Raw genomic sequence first — 23,109 nt, forward strand, 5'->3', positions numbered from 1 at the left:
CAAGGTTTTTAAAAAAAAAAACACCGTGGGCTTCTCTGAGCTTCTTGCTTACTCTCAAGTTACAGCTTTCCATCTCGCACAGGCTCAGACTGTTAATAACTGTGTTTACCGTGGGCGTTGGCTTTATCAACAGGATGAATGTGTTCTGGCTGCATGCCCCGTTCTGCTGAAGCATGATATAATCCCTTAAAACATATTATCAAGAACTTCTGTTCCTTAATTAGACCACGTGACTTCCACTTAACAGGAGAGGGCAAAATCCATCAGTTTGCTGCTGCCTTTCCTAGCTCACAACATGAGCCAAGCAATCCAAAGCCTATCATGAAACATTCACATAAGCCACCTTTCCTCTTCCTCCCCAGCGTAATCACCAACAGGTCCCTGCAGGAAGCTCTTCTGATAAATGCTGAAAGCGCCTGGAAGTTCTTATCTGCTCTGTCATGGAGTCTAGGGGATATTTTGAAAAAGAAGTAGGTCATAGCAAAGTAACTGCATAATCAGGTGGTTGCTTACATCCTTAAGCCTGTAATATCCAAGGGGTTATTATCTCTGCATATGGCACACCATGAATTACTCAGGTCCAAGTCAATCCATGTGCCTGCAGTAAAGTCATAGTGAACAGATGAACATCCTTCTCATGCTGCTCTCTCGAGGCCTGATGTGTAACAGCTTTTCCTTGGAAATGCTCTTGGAAAACATATCAAGCCTTAACACAGAATAGTTTGTGTTGGAAGGGACCCTTCCAAGTTATGTAGTTCCAACCCCCCTGCCATGGTCAGGGACATCTTCAGCTACATGAGGTTGCTCACAGCCCCGTCCAACCTGGCCTTGAATGTTTCCAGGGATGGGGCATTGACCACCTCCCTGGGCAACCTGTGTCAGTGCCTCACCACCCTCATTGTAAAAAATTTCTTCCTTACATCTATAGTCTGAATCTTTCAGTTTAAAACCATCACCCCTTGTCCTAGCGCTACAGGCTCTACTAAAAAGCCTGCCCCCATCTCATAAGCTCCTGTTAAGTACTGAAAGGCTGCTCTAAGGTCTCCCCGCAGCCTTCTCCTCCCCAGGCTGCACAGCCCCAGCTCTCCCAGCCTGTCCCCACAGCAGAGGGGCTCCAGCCCTCTGACCAGCTCCGTGGCCTCCGACGGGCCCGCTCCAACAGGTCCCTGTCTTTCTTATCAATGGTATTCAAGGAAGGCCTACTAATTTTTGGTATAGCAGATGTCATATGGGATTGATATAGAAGTAGGGATTTGCACAGCTTTAGCATTTCATCAAGTTATCTGCAAAATACTAGCTGGTCTGAGCTGGACACTGTCTGCACTATTTTCTTCTTCCCCTGCCCCAGCTGAAGACGTAGGTGTCTGGCTCCATTAAGCCACATGGCTGATGGCTGTTCAGACCCACTGTCTGGTTTGACTTCATCTCTTCTCCTCCAAGTCTGATCCAGGAAGAGAAGATGAAAGGCCCAACAGGAGGAAGCAAGGGATGCTTAGGCATCACAGATTCAAAAGTGAAGAAATAAAAATAAACTAAGAATATTTTTTTTAAAAAAAAAGTCTTGTCCCCCCAAATGGAAGCATTTGAAAAGATGAGGCCGATCACAAAAAGACCAGATTTTCCTTAAGGAAGAAAGCAGCCCTCCTATGAGGAGGCTACATCAACTTGAGAGATGAAACCTAGGAAGCCTGATAAGACTTTGTGGTCCCATGTCTCTGGCAGGTAGAAGCTGCTCTGGTAGTCAGTTCTCTCCACCAATGCAAAAACATCTGGTTTTGTGGACCCTAGGATGAGGATCCAGGCAGAAATTATAAAAAAGGGACCTGGGCAGGACAAAGAAAAGTAAACCAGAGACCAAAGTTGAGCCTATATATCATCAGGAGAGTGCTTCCCACGATGGAGAGGAAAGGGAAGGAAGAGAGTCAGCTGCACAGGGAACAATTGCTCCAAGGAAGGAAGCAGCATTGTTTGAGAGATTTAACAAAAGAGCACAGAAACCAATCCCCCAAGCCCACCCCCTCAAAAAAGGAAAAAAAAATAATTCATAGTCTTTGGGAAGGCTCAGCTCCACCTTGACATCATACACCCGCTCTGAGCCAGAAGGGAAGAGAAGCTGCTTTGTTTGATTTTTCCCCGAGCTGCGTTACCAGCCCTTTTCCCCAGGAAGGAAACCTTCCACTCTCCCCTTTCCCTCAAATCTGCAAAGGCTGAGCCTGGCTCCTCATTCCACCTCCGCCAGCAAAGCAGGCCGCAGGACAACGGGGCCATGCTTCCACTGCACTGCTCAACAGCTCCCAGGAGTCCTGCAGCAAAGGAAACAGGAGCAAAATGCAGCCGCTCACCATGGGTCATGAATTCAAATCCAACCTGGAGTAGCAGGACCCTGCAAGCTTTTCAGGAGCTTTCACGGGAAAGCCTGCAGACCCAATACATCCCTGGCCTTTCCCCCTTCCATGGAAAAGATCTCCCTCTTTCCAGCAGGGAAGACCGCAGGGTATCTGCACAGGCAGAAGGGCGGGCTGCGCACACCTGGTTTAGCAATGGTAGAACTCAAGCCTCCCTGCTGTAATACAAGTGCAGCTGAATTTTATTCCACTTAAGCCTTTCTCAAAATACCTGCGGTCCTTTGAGATACTTTTCCCACTCATCAAAATCTTTTGAGATTAAATCCTGCTAGCACATAACAATCAGGCTGTAACTGTAACATTAGAGCTGGTTGTTTTTGTTGGGTTTTTACTGACATCCTAACCATATCTTCTCCTTCAAAGAAGAGAGGTTCAAAACACCTGAAGTCTCAAAGCATCCTCCTGTGCACAGCTTTTAGTGCTAATCCCACCAAAGCTATGCTGCCCTTCAGTGCTAACAGTGGTAGTGATCCACTGCTGGATCCCAGGTCTCTGTCCCTGTCCACCCCAGCATCCAGGAGTGCAGCTTCACTACATTGGATCATTCCTCATCCCTCAAAGTACAGGTCAGGGCAACATTTAAGTGATTGCTAAAGAAGTCACCTCCTCATGATGGCTGTGCTTGGACTTGAATTCATCTCAAACGCTGCAAGAGCCTCAAGACACTCTTCTCCACTTGCCTTTTCAGTGCTAGAAACATTGCATCTTTGCACCTCTTCCCAAAAGAAACTGGACACGTCTGTTTATCATTCACAAACCCCATTACCTTTAAGCTTTTTCCTACAGATATCTCTGCATGTTTTAATGCTACAGCAGCAACATCAGGTCAGATATCACTCCTTCCTTGCTGACACCTTCTCAAAAATTCCTATGGACTCTCTGGAAATAAGCTTTCCACCAAGCAGAGGAGAGGGTACCAGCAGTCACCAGCTGAATGGACTTCCTGAGGCTGTCCTAGCAGCATTAAGGAGAGGGATGTATCTGAAGCATAGTGCTGGGGAGACCCTCAAGATGTCACTTGATTTCCACCTCTGCAGAGGGGATTAATTTGTAATTCATGCACGAGGGTCATCCAAGTGGCTCTCAGAACCTGGAGCGTTGAGGTCCTACAGCCATGCCCAAGCACATCACTACCAATGGAAAGATATCCTGCTACTAAATCTAAGCCACCTATCTCCCAACAAAGATAGAATTCTTCCTCTTGTTTTCCTTATTTCGCCAAGATTTCAGCCCAAAACTGGAAATGCAAAAACAATTGAAAATGGTTTTGGAATTGAAAACTGACAGAAAACAATTATATTCCCTTTCAATTTTCTTGTTCCTTCAGCCAGCTACCAGCCACACTACCACCTTCTCCTAGGTAGTCATAGAATGGGTAGAGTTGGGACCCTAAAGAGCACCCAGTCCCACCCCCTGCCAGGGGCAGGGCCCCCTCCCCCCAGCCCAGGCTGCTCCCAGCCCCGTCCAGCCTGGCCTTGAGCCCTGCCAGGGATGGGGCACCCACAGCTGCTCTGGGCAGCCTGGGCCAGCGCCTCGCCGCCCTCACGGGGAAGGGTTTCTTCCTCATGTCCAACCTAAATCTCCCCTCTCTCAGCTTCAAGCCATCCCTCCTTGTCCTGTCACTACAGGCCCTACTGAAAAGTCTGTCCCTATAATCCCCTATTTCACCATGTATCTTGCCAGAACAAGACACCATGGCATCCAGCCAGGACCAAGAGGATTGCTTTCACGTGCACTCCGCTTATTTTCGCCATTCTTTTAAACAGCTTTTAATCCAGCTGCCTGCGGTGTTTCACATGCCTCGAGACACAAGGAGCAAGGTGCTCTGGCAGCCCTGGGTTTGATCCACTGCACATGAAGGCAGCAACAAACCCACTCACCTTAAAAAAAAAAAAAAAAAAAAAAAAGATAGTGTTAGCTCACATTTGGCTGGACATTAAGTTGGTATTTTAAGTCATGGGGCTCACAGCCTATTAGACCTTCCCTCCCCCATTCCCAGTTACCAATGGGCAGTTTTATTTATAAGTTATTCCTGCATCACACACACAACCCAAGCACGGGAGCAACAGACCTGCCAGGGAAGCTGTTCTCCATAATACACCACTCCAAGTTAGAGAAGAATTTTGTGACAAGGGTGACAAGAATTTACGAATCCCATTATAGTAACCAGCTTCCCATACACAGTCCCCAGATCTGAGGAGTTTGTTTGAAAAGCAAAGTCAGATTTCTGAAATTCTCTCCATTTTTGACCTGCAGCTTTTCATTGGCATCTCCCACTGAGCCAGAGACTGGTTTCTAGGGAACACTTTCAACCCAAATCTTAAGGGAAGAAGCATGCAATTCAACTCTGACATCAGCTTTCCAAAGGGCATTTTCTCCTCTGAAAGCTCAAAGTATAAAAAAGCTTTATTAAGCATAATAGGAAGTCTTGCAAGAACTTTGGGAGGCGAGATTTTTTTTTAAGAGTTAGATATTTTCTGTCCACTATTTGAATCATCTTTGCAGGCTTTGTTAAGCACATTACAAATTTACTTGTTTCAATGGAAGTACAGATGCCATTTGATCTAAAGATTAGGATCATGTTTCCTTCCTCTAAAGCAAAAGACAAACATTAGCAAGGACTATTGGGATTAAACTTTAATTATGGCTTAGGAGAGGCCCACACTTGCTGAAGCAAGAGACCCGGGTTTAATAAGTTAGTTGCAGCATATTAAGGGGCATTTAAGAGACGCTGGTAGCAACATGAAGCCTTTATTTCACCCCCTCCACTACTTTTGACCTGGCTGAGAAGCCATCCACAGACCGCAGTGAACTGAGCCGGGCTCAGCACCACAAACACAGGTAGGGACAGGCAAGAGCATCCACATGCAGGGCTATGAGAAACTTATATTGCAATACTGCTGCCTGAAGAGATGTCCTCCACAAGGCCCACATCCTCTGCAGGCTCTTCAGATATTTGCTTCTTACTCAAGGGTGAGCAAGGATCACTAAGAAAAAGCATGCAAAGCAGAAATACCCCCAGCTTGGGGAGCAGATCCAGCCAAGGCTGAATTTAATCCTATCCCTAGCTCAGGAAGACCAGTTGATAAATAACAGCTTTGGCAACAGGCTTGAGAGAGGTAAGTTCTGAAGCCACAGTTTTCTGGTGTTTAAGTCACCCTGAAGGCTGCAGACCAGGGTAAGCGTTCAGTTCAATGCCTTCACAAATATCTTTGCTAGCCAAGAGGACAGCTCCTCCTTCCCTCCCAAGGGTAGTTCCACAGTTTTGTTTTCCATTTTAGCAAACGGGAGGTCATTGCATAGGTATTAATTTAGCTGGAGACCTCAGCAAGCCACTAACACAAAGTTGGCTAGCAGCTCTTCCCCACGTGCTGGGGGAAAAGCAGTAGGACCATGTCCAGCCTTCCCACAGAATCTTGTGGAACAGATACAGCAGCTCTTCAGCAGTTTAAGGAGCAGCTTATGGAGCCCAGAAGCTATAGAAACCAGAACCTACCAGAAGCCTCACACTCACATGGTTCTGCATTTTGCCCCAGGGAGGCTGAAAGGCTAACGTAGAAGCTCCCTGTGAAATGCTCTTCGATCTATAGCTCCAGACAGCCTTTCTGGGACATGATAAAACCCAAGCAGATAGGTTGCCACTATCTAACCATGACCCAGAGCATTGTGTACCTTCATCCAGGTAGAGAGCCGAGACCTCTGAAGACTGCTGGAGTCCAGGTGACTGCTGGAAGCCCTGAACAGGATGGTGCTCAGAAAAGCCCAGCTCTGACCCATCTGCAAAATCAACTTTTGTGTGTCAAGCACAGAGAAGGGGAGAAATGGGAAGTTACAAGGAAAACCGTACACAGTGGCTGAGCAGAGCCAGTAGTGACTGGCTGAGCATCCCCAGCACCTCCTTGTCCAAGATGTGCGACGGTGAGCAGAACACCCAAACTGTGCAGAAAAAGCAAACAGCAAAGAAACCACATGAAATCTGTTACACTGCCATGTTCATTCCCAAACATACAACTGGCCAAGTGTTATGCATGAGCAATGAGCAAGCCACAGGGGAAGAGAGGATCTCTTAAGGCTTTTATCCCTTAGATCCTCACTTCTATACTCGCTATGACACCCCTTCAAGAGAAGCCTTCAGCTATGGGATCTGTCACCAGGCTGCAGTTCAAAAAGATGCTTTGTAATGCTCCTGCTTAGCACCTTCCTGAGTGGAGGCCTGTACAAAACACGACAAGTGCAGTTTCCTTCTGGTAGCCACACTTCTCAAGTGTGGAAACAGCGGACGTGCCAGGCACGGCTGTCCTCCGAGCTCAATTCCTGCTTGTCAGCATCCAGGCTGTGGCAGCGTTGTACCTTTCCACTTCCTCTGCCATAAAATTGAGTTATTCTAGGCTCATAATTGACAAAGTCAAACTCCATCTGTTTCCACCAAGATAAAGATTCCTCTGAGGGTGCTCTGCTAAGTACCTGTGACTTTGCTGCCCTGCCTCCCATCACCGCTCTCCCACACTGGGAGCGGTGAGGTGTGTGATGCCAAAATTAGTGCCTGGATTTGCTCAGGGTTTATTCTGGGCTGGGTGCAAGGCAAATATCTTCGTACTATTTAAGTGCCCAGACCCATCCAGTAAGTCAAACACAATGTATAGCATCAGTAAGTGAGAGTCTTATAGCGTGGAGTAAAAAGGAAAATTAAACAATCCCAGGAGAAACTCAGGCAGAGAGCTCTTTCTGAAGCCATTTTTTACTACACTGAAGTTTCCTAAGTTACATCAGTCTCAGACAACTATCCCACCTATATGTAACTCTGTTAACTGTTTGTTTCAAATTTAACTACTATTAAAAAAATATTAAAGCCTTTCCAGAGGTGCTACAGTGCACAGCCAATAGCCAGGGTTAGGCAAGCAAAAGCCACAGTAGCATCGTTTGCACCCACCAAGAAACAGGATTAAAAATACTTGAGCACTGTCTGTAGTCTTCAAAGCAGAGAGGCTGCATTAAGGCATTAGTGAGCTGGAGGAAAAGAGCGAGCCGAACAGCGAGAAAGCAGGTATGCAGGCAGGAACCAAAAAGTGTTATTTTCTTCAATGGTTAATTACGAGTGATCAGGCTACTGGGTGACAAATCCATTTGCGCTGTATAAATAGAGGCAGTCAAGCCAAGTTACCCCATTGCCAAAACTAGCACCAGGAGGCCAATGACTTACGGCAAAGTCATTGCACTCAGTGACAGCTTAGATGCAATTTGATACCGCCACCCTTGCAGCCAGCAGGCAGGAACAGGGGCCAGCGAGACCAGCATGCCCACCAGCATCTTCCTAGCCACACTCGACCAGGCAAATGCTGCACAGAAAGTTCTGCCGCACACTCAGTTCTTTCAAGCCAGAGTAACCACTGAAATTTCTAACCCTGTTTTCAGCAGCCACCCTATTTAGGTAGCCACCTTCCCACAAGCTGGCTTTAGTCCGCGAGCTGTACAGCATCATACACAGGGTATACTCCTGCATGGATAGAGTGTCTCTGCAAGGTTTGGTTCCCTCTGTATAGCAAGATATTCCTTCCCCAGTGCACAGCATGCATGATGGGCAAGCTCTGCATTTCCCAGGGGGACAACGTGGGCAGAAGGTCTGTCCCCTGACAGGGAAAATATGGCATGAAGCAGCACCACATAATCGCTGTGCATCTGCGCCCATGCAGCCAGCGGCTTGCACAGAAAAGGGTTTCACAAGGAATCCAGCCCTTTGTCGGCATCCACAGAGATGTCAAGGGCACAAGTCTGCTGACAGCAAAACCAACACCCAGCTTGTGCTTTGAAAAGCACGAGCATTTTGAGAGAGAAGCCAAAAGGTCTTCACAGACCAGAGCTCTCCCTTCAGCAGAGCACCAGTCACCAACTCCTTCCTCCAAGGGCTGCAGGATTGGGCGGAGAACAAGAAGGACCAAGGTCTGAACACAAGCCCTGCCCTCGCAGCCTGCGCATACCTGGGTGCCACGTGGAGCTTCAATGCCACCAGATGATGGGCATCCCATGCCATATCAGAAGCTGTTTCAGACACACAACCCACAGCTGAGCCATGCCATGTATGAACCCAGTTGCAGCCTCCAAGCTGGACCCAGTTTGGCACACAAGTCCTTGCTGATGGCCAAAGGCGTCACCCTTGGATCTAGGAACAAATCTTTCCAGAGAGCAGCTGGCCTTGCTCTCCCCTCCACACATAAAGGCCACTGAGCTTCACAGGCATATTTCACAAAGGAGACCAGAAGTTACTTTTCAGTTACTCATCAGCATCACGTGTTCCTATGAACATGAACCTAAGTACCAAAACTACTTGTGAGATTGGGCTAGGAGAGGCATTAAAGCATTCTGCCTTACAGTGTGAGGGATGACGAATCTCAGTTAAGATCAGGATCTTGATGTACCAGCAATGCAAGCTCCTATATCGCCAGAAAACCACCAGCCTAAGTAACATAAAAAGTTCCCCATAACCCATAGCAGACAAACCCCACTACTGTCCCCAACTTGCCAGCAAATAGCCTCACATCACAAGGAAGCTCTTTGGAAGATAATCACCTCTGAGATGTCTCGTTTCTTCTCTTCTTTTGTTCCAGATGGATCAAGGACTTTGGGGACTCTATGAATATTCCCTTAGCAGTTTCTCACCTCCATCTCACCCCACCCATCAGCTTCACATCGTATTTCATGACAATGTTTGTTGTGCCATTTCTGCTACGCCGTGGTGAGACTCACCAGGTTAGCAGCCCCTGCTCAGCAGAAATCGGACTTGCCCACATTGGTCAGGGTAAGGATACAGAGCAGCCTCAAACTCTCTTGATTAAATCAAGTTTTATTCTGTGTTTTATCCCATAACAGCTCATGAGCCGTCCTTAAAAAACCCCCATATTTAGTTTGAAAACCATCCTTTCGCCAACAGTATTTGCAGAAGCTAAATCACATCGTTTGAAACAACCCCCATGCTGTTCACGCCCCTGGTGGAGAGGTTATTTCATGTGACTAAGCACCACAAAAATGATGCTTTACAGTTTAACATGAACCTCAAGGTCAGCCTGATAACACCAGTGGAAAGCAGAGCCTCCAGAACTAGGCAGACCTCCCACGCTCATCAGCTCCAGCAACATCCCCCACTTATTACCACCCCCACATGGGAAAGTGCCATTTCCCTATTGAATGCAAGGAGCCAACACATTCCCTATTGCCCTCCTCCCAAATTATTCACACAGCAACCCATGGAGTCTCTACAGCAGGATGGAGAGGGTGCAGCAGAGACAGGTTCAGCTGCCAGACACTTCTGCACCATGTGCAGCAAGTGCCGCCCAGGGAAGAGCGGCTAAAGATAGCTCACAATCCTGTAATCAGACCCGTAAGACTGGGATTTTACTCCCACCCCAGCCGATCCACAGTTACTGGCATAGATGACTCCTCAACACATCTGAAACCATTACAAGCCGCTTTTGCGGGGAGCTGCCTGGGTTTGAAGACCTCTGTTATGTTCCCAGTCCAATCGCAGGGTACCAAAAAGTACTCAGTCATTGGGGTGAAAAGCAGCGGTGCTCGAGTAATGGTTTCTAGCCGCAAAACACACCACCGTGAGCATCCCACAAGGTGATGAAACAGTCCCTGTGTCACAGACGCAGCAGCAGGAAGGTTTTCCCATTACCACCTTCACACCCTGCTGGCTCCAAAGGCACTCTGTGAACTCAGTCTGTTGGCACGCTTGGGATAAAGTGAGCAGAGCCCTTTGCCAAGTAACAACCCCCCTAGGGGTCTCAGCTATTTTTGGCAGGCTGTGTCCAAAGCTGAAACTATTTATGGTATCTAGTTACCATCCATCACTAGGGGAAGAAAAAAAAAAAATAATCACAAATCAAGTGTTCACCATTTGGCTGTTGCATTGGAGAAAAACTGATAGAAAGGCAAAGGGAAGGAGGAAAACTATTACAGACTCCCTTTTCTCGTCCCATCCCACATAGTTCATTTCTTCCAGCGGACCTGTATCACTGCTTGTGTCAAACAGTGACATTATGCTCAGGTTATTGTCATAGCAGAGCAAAAACTATGGACTAAAATGTTGAAGCCAGGCAAAGGCTCCTATAAAGCCTTTTCAAGACCTTCTCTCACATCTCAGCCTGCACCACCTCCCAAGAATCCCACCCCTTAGGTAGGTCTTACCACCACTATGGAGGCATTGCACACCCTGCCTATTCCAGCCCTTCGCCAAAGACAAACCTCCATCAAGTCACTTCTCTCCCCGCAGAGGTCACCCAGCTCCTTCTGTAGGGCTGCAGAACCACCACCTTCAAGTTCCCCATAGCAGATCTCGGAGAATATTTTTGCCTACTGCAAGAGTGCATACACAAAGCACTTGAGGGACAGGGATTGCAGGACAAGGCTTTGAATCCCAGCTTCATCACAAGCACAGTGCTACAGATACTCGGGTACGTTTGAATTAAGCATCTCGCCGCCTAACAGAGAGAAGATGGGATGCTGCATGGTTAAGAGCAGCATCTGTCTGCACCCAAAGAGTCACCCATGGTACATCTGAAGGACCACCAACAGCGACAACAGTAGCTCTGCTCTGCTGGAGGGGCTGTCACCCTCCCTCCAGTCAACCTGCCAAAAGTACTCTGAAAATGTCACTGGAGTGAGGTTGCCACCTGTTAGAGCAGGCACCTGAAGAGTGGAGTTTGCCGGAGTGCTGCAGCGGATGGCTATAAACTCTTCAGAAGCAACAGGCAAGGCAGGAGAGGCGGTGGGGCAGCCCTGGGCGTTAGGGCGCGTTTTGGCTGTCTAGAGCTTGACGATGGTGACAAGATGGTCAGGTCTCTCTGGGTAAGAACTGGAGGGAAGGCCAACACGGCAGATACCACGGTGGGAGTGTGCTACAGACCGTCCAACCAGGGTGAAGGGGCAGATGAAATACTTCCTAAGCATCTGGGAGAAATCTCATGACTGCGAGCCCTTGTTCTTGTGGGGGACATCAACTGGTCAGGTGTCTGCTGGAAATAGAATCCGGCAGAGAGGAAACGGTGCAGGAGGTTCCTGGGGCGTGTAGGAGAGACCTTCCTGACAGCTGGTGGGGGAGCAGCAAGGGCTGGCACCCGTGGGTCCTGCTGTTTGTGAACAGAGAAGGACTAGCGGTGCCGTGGTGGTTGGAGCCCATCTGGGGCACAGCGATCACAAAATGATAGAGGTTTAGATCCTTGGAGGAGTAAGGAGCGGGGTCAGCAGAACTGCCACCGCGGACTTCTGGAGGGCAGGCTTTGGCCTGTGGAGGGGCCTGGCTGAGAGCCCTCGCGAGGCAGTCCTGACGGGCAAAGGAGCCCGGGAGGGCTGCATGTTCTTCAGGAAGGAAATCCTGAAGGCGCAGGAGCGCGCTGACCCCATGTGCCGAAAGGTGAGCCGGTGGGGAAGACGACCAGCCCGGCTGAACAGAGAGCTCTGGCTGGAGCTCAGGGGAAGAGGAATTTGTGACCTTTGGAAGACAGGCTAGGCAGCTCTGGAGGACTACAGGGATGTCACGAGGTTATGCAGGGAGAAAATGAGGGGCCAAAGCCCAGCTAGAACTTAATCTGGCTATTGCTGTAAAAAACAATAAAACCCATTTCCATGACTACGTTAGCAACAAAAGGAGGGCCAAGGAGAATCTCCATCCTTTATTGGACGTGGGAGGAAACATAGCGACACAGGCTGAGGAAGAGGCTGAGGTACTTGATGCCTTCTTTGCCTCAGCCTTTAACTATCAGACCCCAGTTGTTCTCAGGGTACCCAGCCCCCTCAGCTGGGAGACAGGGACGGGGAGCAGAATGAAGCCCCCATAATCCACAGGGAAATGGTCGGTGACCTGCTACACCACGTAGACACGCACAGGTCTGCGGGGCCGGGTGGGACCCACCCAAGGGCACTGAGGGATCTGGCAGCAGCGCTCACCGAGCCACTTTCCATGATCTCCCAGTAGTGCTGCCTAACTGGGGGGTCCCGGCCGACGGCAGGTCAGCCCGTGCGGTGCCCATCGGCAGGCAGGGCCAGAAGGAGCATCCAGGGAACTACAGGCCTGGCTGACCTCGGTGCTGGGGCAGGTTATGGAGCAGATCGTCCTGAGTGCCAAGGCCAACTGTGTGAGGCCCAACAGGGCTGAGTGCCGGGCCCTGCCCGTGGGTCACACCAGCCCCCCACAGCGCTGCGGGCTGGGGGCAGGGGGCTGGGAACTGCCCGGCGGGGAAGGGCCTGGGGGGGCTGGTCGGCAGCCGGCTGGGCATGAGCCCCCAGTGTGCCCAGGTGGCCACGGCGGCCAGCAGCGCCCTGGCCGGTGTCAGCAGCAGCGTGGCCAGCAGGGCCAGGCAGTGCCCGTCCCCCTGTGCCGGGCCCTGGTGCGGCCGCCCCTCGAGCCCTGGGCTCAGCGTTGGGCCCCTCACCCCCAGACAGACCCGGAGGGGCTGGAGCGTGTCCAGAGCCGGGCAGGGGCTGGGGAAGGGGCTGCGGCACAGCTCTGGGGGGGGGGGGCGGGGGGAGCTGGGGGGGCTCAGCCCGGAGAAAAGGGGGCTCAGGGGGGCCCTTCTGGCTCCCTACAGCTGCCTGGCAGGAGGCTGCAGCGAGGGGGGTCGGTCTCTGCTCCCAAGGAACCAGCGGCAGGACAGGAGGGAACGGCCTCCAGCCGCACCAGGGGAGGTTCAGGGTGGGCACTGGGAGAAATGTCTTCCCCGACAGGGTGGCCAAGCGCTGGCACAGGCTGCCCGGGGACGGGGTGCAGGCACCGTCCATGGGGGGGTCAGAAGATGTATAGACCTGACTGACACTGAGGGACATGGTTCAGTGGTGGCCTTGATGGTGCTGGGTTAACGGTTGGACTTTATGATCTTAAAGGTCTTTTCCAACCTAAATGACTCTGTTTGAAGATTCTACTAGCTCATACCAACAGTATCACAACAGGAACAGGCTGAGCAGCCCACTTAAGGAGACGTACTTTCCAGGAACGAGCCTCTTACCTTGACATACAACTGCTCAACAGCGTGCTTGCATCACTTTACTGGTTGAACGTAGGAGACCAGTGCATAAATACTCCTGTTAACAACAGTGAGCCTGAAGAAGGTTTATACAAGCTGCTAACAGTAGTCTTCAACTGAGAACACACATTTTTGCCTCCCAAAAGGCAAACCTCCAAGAGGTGGCTCACACTTGGTCCCCCTGGTTCCTCTCATCCAAGGAGATGTCAAGACCTGGATGCAAGTGTACTGGAAAGCAGACACCTGACTTCTTACATGAAACCATTCACTTTTTACATCACACATGTCTTCAAAGCAGTTATGTCAGAAGCACAATTAGCCAACAACCAGCACTGAAGAAATTGGATTTGTGGGAATACAGTTCAAGGAAGAAAAAAAATCTACTTATCTACCTGCCTTTCTATGGTATCCAAGTTTTCACATGCTCATCCTGCCCCACTGAGGTAGTGCCATGTCCTTTATTTTGCTACTGCAGAACTAGGAAAGACACTTTTCTCCTTGACAAAAACCGATGATGTCTGCATAAAGTAGACAGATGAGCTCCAATCATCACCCAATTCCTTCAGTGCAGCAACCCAAGACTTCATGGCTACCTTGCTGTATCTGAGGACAAATAACCAACAGCTCAAGCATTTCTTAAACTAGAAGGCAGGATAACAAGCTCTGCTCTTCATTGTTCCCAGGGTGAAACAGGGTAGATAGCACAAGCAAGAATTAAGTTCTCCTCTCTTGAGATGCCTTCATTGGAGAGGAAGGACGCCAAGTTCACCAGTTCCTGCAAACAAACATCTCTTGCATGGCCAAGGGAGGAGAAGTATCTCTGCTTGGGACTTCAGGCTGCCACAGTGCCACTGAGATGAACCGCTGCAGGACAAGGTCCCAGGCAGAGGTGAGACCTGAGACTGACCAGACAGTATCCCCAAAGCTGTAGCAGAAGCATCCAGCTGTGGACAGACCAACCAACATTTCTGCTTTCTCCTTCACTGCCAACTGATGATGCACCATGCAGCCACTCAAGCTCTCCTGATTAAGCACTGAAGAGGCCCATCAGCCCCCAAGGACCCAGGGGCAACCAGCACTCCCTGCTTTCATGGGCTCCACAGCACAAATGATAGCAGAAGTGACCACACCAGTCAGAGAGCATCCAACGGGGACACAGGCTGACATGGGACACAAGCCACCTACACCCAAGGGGTGAAGTTCTGCTTCCTATGATCCCATAGGGCTCAAAGCAAACACTTGCCCTAAAACCCAGCATGACTTGAGCTACATAGGAGAAAGGTTTAGCTTTTTGGAGGGGAATAAGGGAAACCAAAGCCAAGCCATTTTAGTAGTAACTTCCAGGAGGAAAAAAGAAAAAAACTAAGCAAACAAACAAAAAGTTTCTTAAATATAGGCACTTTCTCCCTGACCTGAAGCGGGACAGGACACAACGAAACCACAGAAGGGTTTGGGCTGGAAGGGGCCTTCAAGACCAGCCAGTCCCACCCCCTGCCCCGGGCAGGGCCCCCTCCCCCCAGCCCAGGCTGCTCCCAGCCCCGTCCAGCCTGGCCTTGAGCCCTGCCAGGGATGGGGCACCCACAGCTGCTCTGGGCAGCCTGGGCCAGCACCTCGCCGCCCTCACGGGGAAGGGTTTCTTCCTCATGTCCAACCTAAATCTCCCCTCTCTCAGCTTCAAGCCATTCCCCCTGTCCCACCACTCCCTGCCCTTGCCCAAAGCCCCTCCCCAGCTTTCCTGTCGGCCCCTCCAGGCACTGGGAGCTGCTCTAAGGTCTCCCCGGAGCCTTCTCCTCCCCAAGCTGCACAGCCCCAACTCTCAGCCTGTCTCCACAGCAGAGGGGCTCCAGCCCCCTGGTCATCTTCATGGCCTCCTCCAGACTCATCCAACAGGAGCACTCCAGAAGTAAAATGCATCAGCTTGTGCAGACCTCAAGCACCTGAGAGCTCCAGGATAGCCATGGCATACAGGTCTGCACTAAGCCTATGACACCATGACACCAAGAGCTTTCAGCATTTTACAGTTCTTCTGTGAAAGCAAGAGAAGTATCAAACCCTACTTTGTTCATCATCTAGAACATGACAAAAATAAGCTAGAAGATCAAACTCTGTAGCTGATTTCAACTCTAGAAGAAGTGTTTTAAACACAGCCTTTGTGTTTCATGGGAAGGAGACTATTTATTACTACTGAGACACAGAATTTTCCCCACAGGCAGGTAACTGCTGCCTTTCCAAATTCCCAAATCTCCCACCTGGCAGTGAGCCTTGAGGGGAATGCAGACACCTCAGTAGTCCCTATATATCCAGTCAAACAGCCACAGCATAACTTATTTCAAAGCTCAGCCACTTGAAGCTATATTTATTTTTTAATACCAGCTACATTGTCTCAGCCCAATGCTTTTTCTCGACAGCTCTGCCATTTAGCAAGCATTAAACCTGATGGTGCATGAGACATAACAGGGTTTTACTCACACCCATGTCCAAGAGCCAGCTCAGTAGAGCCGACAGCCGCAAGTGTTTCAAGCAATATTTACCTCATACCTTTCCTTCCAAAAAAATAAAAGCGCCAGCCTTTTTGGAATCAAACACATGGGATCTATCGCCAGAAGTGGCCAGTTTAGGAGCAGAACATCTCATTACTTCAGGCAATACTGAAACGCAGCAATAAGTTTATGGGCACCCAGTAGCAGACAACAGCGGTTGAGCTGAGACACACGAGGAGGATGTGAAGTCCAGCTTCTTGACCAAGCACTGGCGCATTCCCATGAAACAGCAACACTGAGACAAGAGTTTCCCTCTCCCCACATGCCCCTCAGGATTCCACAAGCCTCAGGAAACAATTGTCTTCTGGAGCCTAATAAAGGGTTGGAAAGAAAACCTATGTGAGGAAATAAATTGGGCTGAGGTCCAGACCTGATGCCAGAGCCTGAAAGGTTAAAGAGGAGACTGTACATGTAACATGATGTAAGCTGTGCTTGCTGCTGCCTCCTACCACCACTCATTTTTCCTCCCAGACTTGACCCCAGGCTCTACCACAGTTGTATTTCACTTCCAACTTGAAGCAAGAAAACTTCTTCTAAACAGTATGAAATGGGTCAAGGATCCAGTTAGCAGCTATCCAGATAAGAAGAGGATTTGAAATCACTGCAAACCACCTTCCCTTGATGCGAATGGTTGCTTTGCGTTTTCTGATTGCAAACAAGTGAATTTTCACAGGAGACACTGCCTTAAGCATGGGATGTTTGAGCTGTAGTAAGTAACAACAGATGCAATTTGTCCCCAGCTTTATGACATTTTGAGTCAATTCAGATATAATGATTAGTACATCAATTCTGGAAGCAATCAGATGGCTTTGCTCCGTGAGGTACTGGAACTGGATAGCCCCAGGAACTCAAGTTTCCACTTACTTTAACTCTGGCTTTTTTGGATTAGGTTGCTATCACAAAGCCAAGTTAGAAACACTGGATGCTGTGTTAAATCCTATTAGCTGATTACACGGCTGAGCAGAAGCAATTGTTCATTGAAAAAGTGAACCCGACTGCCCAATTTGGGAACCAGACGGTCACACTGACCTTGTGCGCAGCAGCACATAACGACAACAAGCATTTGCTCCCGCTTTTGTCAAAAGCCATCTCTTCCAGCAGCTCAGACTATCTGCAGCACAGCCAGGGCTGATGTTCCCCGGCCCAGCCAGCCTACACCCTGCAGAGGGCAGGCGGATTTCTGCCGGCACACTACCAGCAAGCATCACTCTTGCCAAGTCCCTGCTCCTTCCCTCCTCCATCTCCTGCCATGCCACCAGTTGGTTCAAACCAGCCTTCTTCATGCCCTTCTAGGGAACCCCTCCCAGCACGTCAGCACAACAGCAAAGCAAATAAAGTTATTCTAAAACTGGGATAAAAATAAAGCCTTCAAGAGTAGGGCCTGGGACAGCCTAACACGTGACAACAATGAGGACTCATTTGTCTTGTGTTCACAACAAAAGGAACACTCATGCAACAGGACGGCAGCCTAAGAGTGACCTTCCTGCCATGACCAACAGCAGGTGAACCTCACGTTTGACCCTCCCATGACTTTCTGTACATCTGTGGCATCGCTGGCAGGAGTCATGAACAACAAGGAAACAAACAAGGAAAGTGCCTTCCCACCCTGGCTCTACTTCCTAGTAGGAGCATTCAAAGAATCAGGTTCCCTTTTCAGGGCCTTGACTTGTTCTTGGCTGTCTGGTTTAAACCTCCAGGCTCCATCCCTCCTGGGGAAGGAGTTTTTACAGAGGCTGGAGATGAACATTTTCATTTCTTCATGCCAAAAGGAAAAGGAAATTTCTACACAGCTGTTCTGATCACACCATTCTCCCATAAAGCAGGTATCACCATATGTCTCTCTGAGCTTAGCACAAGAAAATAAACACTATTCCCATTTTTAGAGAGAAGCTGTGGGCACCTATCCTCTGGAGGACACTGCAAGTTGCGGATCCCATGAGGATGGAGATGTCTGCATAAGCATGGAGCCAGGTGCCCAGATTTGAGGGGGACAACACATGCCCACACTCATTCCCCACACACTCATCTCAGCACATTCAAGCAACACATGGGAGCTCCTGGGAATTGTGTGCTTCCAAATCAAGGTGGGAGCCAGGTGATTCCTGGCCCAGGTCTACACCACTGCACCCTTTACCAGCTTCAACCCACGTTTTCACCACCCCTTCAGAGATCAGTGCCCTGAAAGAGCACCAAGCCAAGCTAGGACAACTGTCCTCCCTGCACAAACATTCAATGGCTGCACAAGAGCTCCAGGAGCACTTTCTCCAAGCAAAGAGCAGCCTGGTGAGGTGTGAGCAAGTGCCTCCCTCAATTTAATTCAGTCCACACTGAGACCAGCTACCGCCTTCATTAAGCATCAGTCAGCTCATTACATGCACAAACATACCGTAAGCAGCCAGCTGCATTTAAGGCACATGCTTGACCAGTTTACAAGCCTCAATCCCCAAATTTTCTACTTCCTTTTAAAAAAAACACAACACATTTGAGAGAGACTTACAGAGCAGCAGCACAATTCTTTGTTAGATGTCTCTGTACTGCTAGAAGACCCGAAACACCCACATCTCTCAAGCCTTGCTGACCATTAAGGTTTTAATAGTGCTGATAAGCTCTCAGCTGGAACAGCTCTTGCGCACAGTAAGTTTTATCTGCCACAGAGCACACTTGTTACAGAGCCTTTCTTATCGCTACTGCAAATATCAGCAGAGATAGAGAAGCACGTAATGCCTGGGAAGAGAAGGTGCAGAAATACGAGTGGACATGTCATCTTTTGACTCTGCCCAAGCTCATGACCTCGGGGGCTCCCTGCTCCTCACCTCACATACCCTCGAAAGCTCCATAGCCCCCAGCGAGAACAGCCCTACATCCAGCCCACAAATTGCTCAAGGAGAGGAGCGGACTCCAGACCTTAAGCCAGTGGCCCAGATATGTCCCCCCAGGGAACATGCAGCTGAGCTACAAAGTTCAAGAAAATAGGGAAAAAGCCAGTGTTTACCATGAGCTGGGGGGAAGAAGCCAAGAAAGCAACAGTGATTGTCTCACGGGTCCAATACAGCACTCAGTACAACCCAACTATTACCCCAGAAGCTTAGATTTAAGGACTCTCACAACAGGAGGGTTTTAACATTACAAGCTGACACTTTTAGAAATACAGAGAGCCTCCCCCCACCCTCCCTGTTTAAGCTTATTCTGCTCTTAGAAGTGGATCTATAGCTGTTCACAACAGGACACCTCTAAGAAAGTCTGGACATCAGGTTACAGCTTCCCAATAAACTCACAGGCTTCATCCCTGCTAACTCATGACATTCCCACTGTAATACAGTGGTATCAAGCACATCAAGATGACAACCATAAAGGGTTTTCAGCCCAGCAGGAACCTTTGCCTTCAGGCACCCGCTCAAATCCAGCCTTGCTATTAACCAGCCAACCTCGCTCATCACACCTCTCACCCTTGACCAGAAGGGCCCATCCACCAGCCAAGGCATTTCTCACCCCGCTGCTCCAGGTGACACTGAGGCAGGTCACCAGCATCATTAAGGCTTCCCAGTATGTTGGTATTCAGCCAAGCATGGTTCAAGATCAGTGTGCACCAAAGCTTTCCCAGTCTGGCAGATGGACTGCAGCAGGCAAGCTGTTTGCAACACCTCCACAAAGGTGAGCCCTAACAAACAGCATTCCCAGCCAGCAGCAACATTTGGTGGAGCTAGAATTGCACAACAGACCCAGCAGAGGAGCAGCACAACAGAGCAGGTTTTGAAGGCTGGAAACCCTTGCATTTGAGATCCACAGCTTGCACCCTGTCTTTCTTTTTGGAGAAGACAAATAGGTACATTCAGATTTGCTCTACGTACACATATTTCCCCAAGAGCTCTGACAACTCCTAGCCAGAGGCCATTTATTTTAATCTCCCCTGGAGAGGAAAAAACCAACCCAAAAAACCAAAACCCAACAACAACAACAAAAAAAACACCCCCCAAAACCAACACAGTAAAAGCCTCCCACTTCCCCCAGTGTCTGGCAGGGTGTTCTGCCCTGTGCTGGGGTCTCCCATCTACTTCATTAGTCCACATGGGATCACTCACCAGTACCCATCGAGCTATGGCAAGTGGTTGTGTGGGTTCCTGCCATGTTTTTTATGCCTTTAAAAAAAAAAAAAAAAAAAGACTATTAAACAGCTTCTTTGTGGTCTTCTTCACTGCCCAGAGAAAGATACTGGTCTGTGCCGCTCTCCAAGCGGGTACCAAGCATGGGCCCAAACCTCACAGGTGCCAGCAGGCATGATGGCTTCACAAGACTCTGGGGTACTGCAAGGATAGCATTGCACCCAGGTTCCCCGTACTGGTTACATCCCCGCTGGCAACACCCCCCACCTCCTCCCTAACACTCTCATCCTTCCACTGGGAGAGCAATTTTCCAAACTACATCAGGTTAACGGAGCTGTGATACATCCATCTCCCTTCAGACAATGCTCACAGCTTCCAGCTTGCTTCAGTTGAAGACTTTAGCCTTAAATGAAGCAGATGAAAAAGGTTGGTAGATGCTAAATCCTTGTCATCAAATGCAAGGTGCACTGGGTGGACTGTTTTTTATTTTTAAAGGCTCCAAATTATATGTGCTGGTCCCATTGACAACATTGAGGAAGCTGAACAGGTTACTGCCTCCACCACAGCTCCTGTGACAGCAGGAGAGATGCCCACCCTCCCCAGAGGCTTTTCAGGACTGGGTTGCACAAAAGGTACAAAGACCCCCTTGCACCCAAGAGAGTCCCTTCCAGCTCAAGGGGTCTAGCAAACCACAGAGCAAATTTTGAGCTCCTTGTTGCCCACGTTACTCCTCACACCCCATGCAAGCTCAGGACCAGAGCAGAAACCACAGCACACTGCAGGCCTGACACTTGCCTGGGTACAAACGCAAGGAAGGACATTTCTTCAGATGTTGGCCTTCAGCCGCACCGCTCCTGCCCATGCTTTCAGGGACAACAGCTTTACTGCTATAATCCAACAAGCAGCTTTATTTTTCTTTGCAAAGCAAAACTGTATAAGGAGAACCTGCACTGTTTGCGTTTCGGGAACACGCATCTATGCAGCGGTGTGACCTTGCGAGGCACAAATGCTTGCCTGCCAGCATAAGGGACACCAGAGCATGCTTATTCCCACCACATTAACATTTTAGCATACACAGCTGTCTTACCCACAAGTACACTGCATTCCTTTAACATACACCTCTCCAAGAGCAAGAGATCCAAACAAAAAAAGCCACCCTGATGCAAAGGAGACAGATTAGGAAATACTTGTGATAAGGGAAAGTATCTCCAGCCGAGCTGTCAACCTTGCACTTTAAATTAGGCTTTTAATGAGGACTGCAAGCACTCTGCATTTCAGTGATTAACTCAGTGCTAAATATGAGTTTAGCTGCTTCATTTCTAACACTGATTCTGCCTCCAGATTTTGGGCAGGAGCAGAAACAGAGGAGAAGACAAGCACAACTGCACAAAGCTTGCAGGCTGTCAGACACCAGCAACTTCTGAAGCTAATGCCAAAGCCCAAGCAGGGGGGGTAAACCACCCCTAAAATTAGAGCCACCCACCATTATATATTTACAGAGCATCAAATGCAACATTATAAGTGGCTCAGGAGCTCATAGGACTGAGCCTGTGAGCATAATACATCTGGTTTTGGCAGGCATTTTGATTTCCTTGTAAAAGCTGGAAAGTGGGGCTTAGAAGTTCAGTGTACTAAGTGCAGAGCAATCCTTTATGATAAACATAATTTGCATATGAACAGGAATGCATCTAAAAATAACATTTTGAGAAGCCATAGGTCTTGCCTTACCTCTTGGCCTGACAGTTTCCAGGGCCCCCAACAAGCTCAAAACCATCCACAGGTTACAAGGACTGTTCAGCCATTACTATAGCGCAGATCTCTTAAGCTCAAACAGTCAGTTCTCGGCCAGGGATGGGGAAATCACAGCCCAAAAAGCTGGAGAGAAATGGAGCAAATCAGGCAGCTGGATTTCTGCCTGGACACCCAGAGCAGGACACGAGTGCTGCCTGTTTGCTGGGTATCAAACAGCAATAGGTTTGATAGTTTAAGGTCTCATAGACAAGAGACATAAATAATTAGTAGGTAGATTGGCACCGAGATTCCCACAAGACCCGCAAACAATCACTGCTGGAACAGGCGACTGCCTACAACACATCACCTACTTGACAGCCTCAGGAAACTTCTTTATGGGGCTTCTTCATACAAGAAAGTAGTGGGGCAAGAAAGACACACTGGTTTTACTCTTCTTCTCAAAAAAAGCCTTTTTTGTCTCAAAGGTCAAAGGGTTGGATGACTCCTTAACTACATTAACAGCTGAGACACAAAGGAAACATTTTAATCCCAAGGAAAGCATTAATTACCTCTTGGCAAAAAAACCCCAACCAAACCCAAAAAACACACACAAAAAAAATCCACCTAAATATCACAGGGTGACCTCACCACTGTGGTAGATCGCTGTAAACAAGCCCAGGCCCTCCCTGTCCCTTTCAGAGACCAGGTCTGGGCACCAGGAGCACCTCCACTTAACTTGATCTGGGAAGCCCCCAGCCCCATCTTGCCCCTTGGCAGCGTGATGGAGAAGGGCTGGGCACAGCAAGGGAACTTGAGGCATAGCCCTGAATACATCCCAGTTTTACCACCACTCTCCAAGGTTTTGCTCAGAAAACAGCCCTGCAGTCAGCACATGGGTTTCAGATGGAGTCACCCACAAGAGACACCTTGGAAAGGCCAAGCCTGCCCCTTAACACCAGGTTTCTGCCCTCCTCCTGGCAAGGTCCTAGAGAATTTAGTAGGACAGCAAGCCTAGACACAAGCTCCAAATCCTCTCCAAGCTGTTAAGTGACCTGCCCCAGGATTAGACCTACTTCCTGACTACCCCGTGGAGCCCCCAGAACATCACCCTGCCACCCCACAACCTTCAGGTACCAAGTCCCAACTGCTAGCCATGGGGCTGTAGCCATCTGCAATCTGAAAATTTAATACATTTGTTTTGCTGCAGTTCTGCAGTAGGCAATCAGACCACTGATTTGGTTTTAGACTCAGGCAATTTGCTTTATGATTAGGTGACTGTCAACTCAAGAGATTCATCAAATAAGTGGCCCAAGATATAATC

The 23,109-nt window shown here is 49.2% G+C and overlaps 1 protein-coding gene across 5 annotated transcripts in view; it reads right to left on the reverse strand.

The window, feature by feature from the left end:
* LOC101922861 (glycerophosphodiester phosphodiesterase domain-containing protein 5) overlaps positions 1-23,109 on the reverse strand; it is a 208,475-nt gene that overhangs the window by 144,579 nt on the left and 40,787 nt on the right. The window contains exon 2 of one of the 5 annotated variants that reach the window (XM_027776858.2): positions 20,037-20,093. The exons of 3 other annotated variants lie outside the window; for them this stretch is intronic. The gene's annotated coding sequence lies outside the window, so the exon portion shown is untranslated. Of the gene's footprint in view, positions 1-18,454; positions 18,595-20,036; positions 20,094-23,109 lie in introns of those variants that run through there. One more of the 5 variants, XM_027776859.2, reaches the window with a different exon arrangement.

This window comes from Falco peregrinus, chromosome 4, assembly GCF_023634155.1.
Source record: "Falco peregrinus isolate bFalPer1 chromosome 4, bFalPer1.pri, whole genome shotgun sequence".
Classification (NCBI taxonomy): Eukaryota; Metazoa; Chordata; class Aves; order Falconiformes; family Falconidae; genus Falco; species Falco peregrinus.